The sequence below is a fragment of the Hydractinia symbiolongicarpus genome, chromosome 13, assembly GCF_029227915.1.
Source record: "Hydractinia symbiolongicarpus strain clone_291-10 chromosome 13, HSymV2.1, whole genome shotgun sequence".
Taxonomy (NCBI): domain Eukaryota; kingdom Metazoa; phylum Cnidaria; class Hydrozoa; order Anthoathecata; family Hydractiniidae; genus Hydractinia; species Hydractinia symbiolongicarpus.
The window spans coordinates 1878474-1885548 of NC_079887.1; the positions used below are offsets into that span (position 1 = coordinate 1878474).

Genomic DNA, 7075 nt, shown 5'->3' on the forward strand with positions numbered 1-7075 from the left:
AGACGCTAAATAAAAGAAGTTTAAGCGCCGGCAAACGAAAACCTGCGATTTCCCGTAAATTTCGGACTCGGCCCGTATAGTGAAAAGTATAAAAAGAAAGTACCCAGGGTGTAAACTCATTTCCCGAACGATTTTTTAAATTATTATTTCACCACTAAAGCCCATGAGACTTGTAGTATTTAAAAATATTTTCATTTTTGATGAGACGCTAAATAAAAGAAGTTTAATCGCCGGCAAACGAAAACCTGCGATTTCCCGTAAATCCCTGACTCGGCCCGTATAGTCAAAAGTATACAAAGAAAGTACCCAGGGAGTAAACTCATTTCCCGAACGATTTTTTAAATTATATTTTCACCACTAAAACGCATGAGACTTGCAGTTTTCAAAGATGTTTTCATTTTTGATGAGACGCTGAATAAAAGAAGTTTAATCGCCGCAAACGAAAACCTGCGATTTTCCGTAAATCCCGGACTCGGCCCGTATAGTCAAAAGTATACAAAGAAAGTACCCGGGGTGTAAATTCATTTCCCGAACGATTTTTTAAATTATTATTTCACCACTAAAGCCCATGGGACTTGTAGTATGTAAAAATATTTTCATTTTTGATGAGACGCTAAATAAAAGAAGTTTAATCGCCGGCAAACGAAAACCTGCGATTTCCCGTAAATCCCTGACTCGGCCCGTATAGTCAAAAGTATACAAAGAAAGTACCCGGGGTGTAAACTCATTTCCCGAACGATTTTTTAAATTATATTTTCACCACTAAAACGCATGAGACTTGCAGTTTTCAAAGATGTTTTCATTTTTGATGAGACGCTGAATAAAAGAAGTTTAATCGCCGCAAACGAAAACCTGCGATTTTCCGTAAATCCCGGACTCGGCCCGTATAGTCAAAAGTATACAAAGAAAGTACCCGGGGTGTAAATTCATTTCCCGAACGATTTTTTAAATTATTATTTCACCACTAAAGCCCATGGGACTTGTAGTATGTAAAAATATTTTCATTTTTGATGAGACGCTAAATAAAAGAAGTTTAATCGCCGGCAAACGAAAACCTGCGATTTCCCGTAAATCCCTGACTCGGCCCGTATAGTCAAAAGTATACAAAGAAAGTAACCGGGGTGTAAACTCATTTCCCGAACGATTTTTTAAATTATTATTTCACCACTAAAGCCCATGAGACTTGTAGTATTTAAAAATATTTTCATTTTTGATGAGACGCTAAATAAAACAAGTTTAATCGCCAGCAAACGAAAACCTGCGATTTCCCGTAAATCCCGGACTCGGCCCGTATAATCAAAAGTATACAAAGACAGTACCCGTGGTGTAAACTCATTTCCCGAACGATTTTTTAAATTATTATTTCACCACTAAAGCCCATGAGACTTGTAGTTTTTAAAAATGTTTTCATTTTTGATGAGACGCTGAATAAAAGAGGTTTAATCGCTGGCAAACGAAATCCCGCGATTTCCCGTAAATCCGGGGCTTGGCCCGTATAGTCGAATGTATACAAAGAAAGTACCCAGGAAGTAAACTCATTTCCCGAACGATTTTTTAAATTATTATTTCACCACTAAAGCCCATGAGACTTGTAGTATTTAAAAAAATTTTCATTTTTGATGAGACGCTGAATAAAAGAAGTTTAATCGCCGGCAAACAAAAACCCGCGACTTCCCTTAAATCCCGGACTCGGCCCGTATAGTCAAAAGTATACAAGGAAAGTACCCAGTGAGTAAACTCATTTCCAAAACGATTTTTTAAATTATCTTTTCACCACTAAAACGCTTGAGCCTTGTAGTTTTCAAAAATGTTTTCATTTTTGGTGAGACGCTAAATAAAAGAAGTTTAAGCGCCGGCAAACGAAAACCTGCGATTTCCCGTAAATTTCGGACTCGGCCCGTATAGTGAAAAGTATAAAAAGAAAGTACCAAGGGTGTAAACTCATTTCCCGAACGTTTTTTTAAATTATTATTTCACCACTAAAGCCCATGAGACTTGTAGTATTTAAAAATATTTTCATTTTTGATGAGACGCTAAATAAAAGAAGTTTAATCGCCGGCAAACGAAAACCTGCGATTTCCCGTAAATCCCTGACTCGGCCCGTATAGTCAAAAGTATACAAAGAAAGTACCCAGGGAGTAAACTCATTTCCCGAACGATTTTTTAAATTATATTTTCACCACTAAAACGCATGAGACTTGCAGTTTTCAAAGATGTTTTCATTTTTGATGAGACGCTGAATAAAAGAAGTTTAATCGCCGCAAACGAAAACCTGCGATTTTCCGTAAATCCCGGACTCGGCCCGTATAGTCAAAAGTATACAAAGAAAGTACCCGGGGTGTAAATTCATTTCCCGAACGATTTTTTAAATTATTATTTCACCACTAAAGCCCATGGGACTTGTAGTATGTAAAAATATTTTCATTTTTGATGAGACGCTAAATAAAAGAAGTTTAATCGCCGGCAAACGAAAACCTGCGATTTTCCGTAAATCCCTGACTCGGCCCGTATAGTCAAAAGTATACAAAGAAAGTACCCGGGGTGTAAACTCATTTCCCGAACGATTTTTTAAATTATTATTTCACCACTAAAGCCCATGAGACTTGTAGTATTTAAAAATATTTTCATTTTTGATGAGACGCTAAATAAAACAAGTTTAATCGCCAGCAAACGAAAACCTGCGATTTCCCGTAAATCCCGGACTCGGCCCGTATAATCAAAAGTATACAAAGAAAGTACCCGGGGTGTAAACTCATTTCCCGAACGATTTTTTAAATTATTATTTCACCACTAAAGCCCATGAGACTTGTAGTTTTTAAAAATGTTTTCATTTTTGATGAGACGCTGAATAAAAGAGGTTTAATCGCTGGCAAACGAAATCCCGCGATTTCCCGTAAATCCGGGGCTTGGCCCGTATAGTCGAATGTATACAAAGAAAGTACCCAGGAAGTAAACTCATTTCCCGAACGATTTTTTAAATTATTATTTCACCACTAAAGCCCATGAGACTTGTAGTATTTAAAAATATTTTCATTTTTGATGAGACGCTGAATAAAAGAAGTTTAATCGCCGGCAAACAAAAACCCGCGACTTCCCTTAAATCCCGGACTCGGCCCGTATAGTCAAAAGTATACAAGGAAAGTACCCAGTGAGTAAACTCATTTCCCGAACGAATTTTTAAATTATTTTTTCACCACTATAACCCATGAGACTTGTAGTTTTCAGAAATGTTTTCATTTTTGATGAGACGCTTAATGAAAGTGGTTTAATCGCCGGCAAACGAAAACCCGCGACTTCCCGTAAATCCCGGACCCGACCCGTATAGTCAAAAGTATACAAAGAAAGTACCCAGGGAGTAAACTCATTTCCCGAACGATTTTTTAAATTATTTTTTCACCACTAAAACGCATGATACTTGTAGTTTTCAAAGATGTTTTCATTTTTGATGAGACGCTGAATAAAAGAAATTTAATCGCCGCAAACGAAAACCTGCGATTTCCCGTAAATCCCGTACTCGGCCCGTATAGTCAAAAGTATACAAAGAAAGTACCCGGGGTGTAAACTCATTTCTCGAACGATTTTTTAAATTATTATTTCACCACTAAAACCCAGGAGACTTGTAGTATTTAAAAATATTTTCATTTTTGATGAGACGCTAAAAAAACGAAAACCTGCGATTTCCCGTAAATCCCCGACTCGGCCCGTATAGTCAAAAGTACACAAAGAAAGTACCCGGGGTGTAAACTCATTTCCCGAACGATTTTTTAAATTATTTTTTCACCACTAAAACGCATGAGACGTGTAGTTTTCAAAAATGTTTTCATTTTTGATGAGACGATGAATAAAAGAAGTTTAATCGCCGGCAAACGAAAACCTGCGATTTCCCGTAAATCCCGTACTCGGCCCGTATAGTCAAAAGTATACAAAGAAAGTACCCAGGGAGTAAAATCATTTCCCACACGATTTTTTAAATTATTATTTCACCACTAAAGCCCATGAGACTTGTAGTTTTCAAAGATGTTTTCATTTTTGATGAGACGCTGAATAAAAGAAGTTTAATCGCCGCAAACGAAAACCTGCGATTTTCCGTAAATCCCGGCATCGGCCCGTATAGTCAAAAGTATACAAAGAAAGTACCCGGGGTGTAAATTCATTTCCCGAACGATTTTTTAAATTATTATTTCACCACTAAAGCCCATGGGACTTGTAGTATGTAAAAATATTTTCATTTTTGATGAGACGCTAAATAAAAGAAGTTTAATCGCCGGCAAACGAAAACCTGCGATTTCCCGTAAATCCCTGACTCGGCCCGTATAGTCAAAAGTATACAAAGAAAGTACCCGGGGTGTAAACTCATTTCCCGAACGATTTTTTAAATTATTATTTCACCACTAAAGCCCATGAGACTTGTAGTATTTAAAAATATTTTCATTTTTGATGAGACGCTAAATAAAACAAGTTTAATCGCCAGCAAACGAAAACCTGCGATTTCCCGTAAATCCCGGACTCGGCCCGTATAATCAAAAGTATACAAAGAAAGTACCCGGGGTGTAAACTCATTTCCCGAACGATTTTTTAAATTATTATTTCACCACTAAAGCCCATGAGACTTGTAGTTTTTAAAAATGTTTTCATTTTTGATGAGACGCTGAATAAAAGAGGTTTAATCGCTGGCAAACGAAATCCCGCGATTTCCCGTAAATCCGGGGCTTGGCCCGTATAGTCGAATGTATACAAAGAAAGTACCCAGGAAGTAAACACATTTCCCGAACGATTTTTTAAATTATTATTTCACCACTAAAGCCCATGAGACTTGTAGTATTTAAAAATATTTTCATTTTTGATGAGACGCTGAATAAAAGAAGTTTAATCGCCGGCAAACAAAAACCCGCGACTTCCCTTAAATCCCGGACTCGGCCCGTATAGTCAAAAGTATACAAGGAAAGTACCCAGTGAGTAAACTCATTTCCCGAACGAATTTTTAAATTATTTTTTCACCACTATAACCCATGAGACTTGTAGTTTTCAGAAATGTTTTCATTTTTGATGAGACGCTTAATGAAAGTGGTTTAATTGCCGGCAAACGAAAACCCGCGATTTCCCGTAAATCCCGGGCTTGGCCCGTATAGTCGAATGTATACAAAGAAAGTACCCTGTGAGTAAACTCATTTCCAAAACGATTTTTTAAATTATCTTTTCACCACTAAAACGCTTGAGACTTGTAGTTTTCAAAAATGTTTTCATTTTTGGTGAGACGCTAAATAAAAGAAGTTTAATCGCCGACAAACGAAAACCCGCCATTTCCCGTAAACCCCGGACTCGGTCCGCATAGTCAAAAGTATACAAAGAAAGTACCCAGTGAGTAAACTCATTTCCCGAACGATTTTTTAAATTATTATTTCACCACTAAAGCCCATGTGACTTGTAGTATTTAAAAATATTTTCATTTTTGATGAAACGCTGAATAAAAGAAGTTTAATCGCCGGCAAACAAAAACCCGCGACTTCCCGTAAATCCCGGACTCGAACCGTATAGTCAAAAGTATACAAAGAAAGTACCCAGGGAGTAAACTCATTTCCCGAACGATTTTTTAAATTATTTTTTCACCACTAAAACGCATGATACTTGTAGTTTTCAAAGATGTTTTCATTTTTGATGAGACGCTGAATAAAAGAAATTTAATCGCCGCAAACGAAAACCTGCGATTTCCCGTAAATCCCGTACTCGGCCCGTATAGTCAAAAGTATACAAAGAAAGTACCCGGGGTGTAAACTCATTTCTCGAACGATTTTTTAAATTATTATTTCACCACTAAAACCCAGGAGACTTGTAGTATTTAAAAATATTTTCATTTTTGATGAGACGCTAAAAAAACGAAAACCTGCGATTTCCCGTAAATCCCCGACTCGGCCCGTATAGTCAAAAGTACACAAAGAAAGTACCCGGGGTGTAAACTCATTTCCCGAACGATTTTTTAAATTATTTTTTCACCACTAAAACGCATGAGACGTGTAGTTTTCAAAAATGTTTTCATTTTTGATGAGACGATGAATAAAAGAAGTTTAATCGCCGGCAAACGAAAACCTGCGATTTCCCGTAAATCCCGTACTCGGCCCGTATAGTCAAAAGTATACAAAGAAAGTACCCAGGGAGTAAACTCATTTCCCACACGATTTTTTAAATTATTATTTCACCACTAAAGCCCATGAGACTTGTAGTTTTTAAAAATGTTTTCATTTTTGATGAGACGCTGAATAAAAGAAGTTTAATCGCCGGCAAACGAAAACCCGCAATTTCCCGTAAATCCCGGTCTCGGCCTGTATAGTCAAAAGTATACAAGGAAAGTACCCAGTGAGTAAACTCATTTCCCTAACGAATTTTTAAATTATTTTTTCACCACTAAAACGCATGAGACTTGTAGTTTTCATTTTTGATGAGACGGTGAATAAAAGAAGTTTAATCGCCGGCAAACGAAAACCTGCGATTTCCCGTAAATCCCGGACTCGGCCCGTATAGTCAAAAGTATACAAAGAGAGTACCCAAGGTGTAAACTCATTTCCCGAACGATTTTTTAAATTATTTTTTCACCACTAAAACGCATGAGACTTGTAGTTTTCAAAAATGTTTTCATTTTTGATGAGACGCTGAATAAAAGAAGTTTAATCGCCGGCAAACGAAAAACTGCGATTTCTCGTAAATCCCGGACTCGGCCCGTTTAGTCAAAAGTATACAAAGAAAGTACCCAGGGAGTAAACTCATTTCCCAAACGATTTTTTATATTATTATTTCACCAGTAAAGCCCATGAGACTTGTAGTTTTTAAAAATGTTTTCGTTTTTGATGAGACGCTGAATAAAAGAAGTTTAATCGCCGGCAAACGAAAACCCGCGATTTCCCGTAAATCCCAGACTCGGCCCGTATACTCAAAAGTATACAAAGAAAGTACCCAGTGAGTAAACTCATTTTCCAAACGAATTTTTAAATTATTTTTTCACCACTAAAACGCATGAGACTTGTAGTTTTCAGAAATGTTTTCATTTTTGATGAGACGCTTAATGAAAGTGGTTTAATCGCCG

General features: G+C 37.0%; 1 long non-coding RNA gene across 1 annotated transcript; it reads left to right on the plus strand.

Moving 5' to 3' along the window:
- Positions 1–2585: 2585 nt before the first annotated feature.
- On the plus strand, positions 2586–6624 carry LOC130623018 (uncharacterized). Its single transcript, XR_008981131.1, has 2 exons — positions 2586–3121; positions 3913–6624. It is a non-coding gene; the product is annotated as an uncharacterized LOC130623018 (long non-coding RNA).
- Positions 6625–7075: the final 451 nt, after the last annotated feature.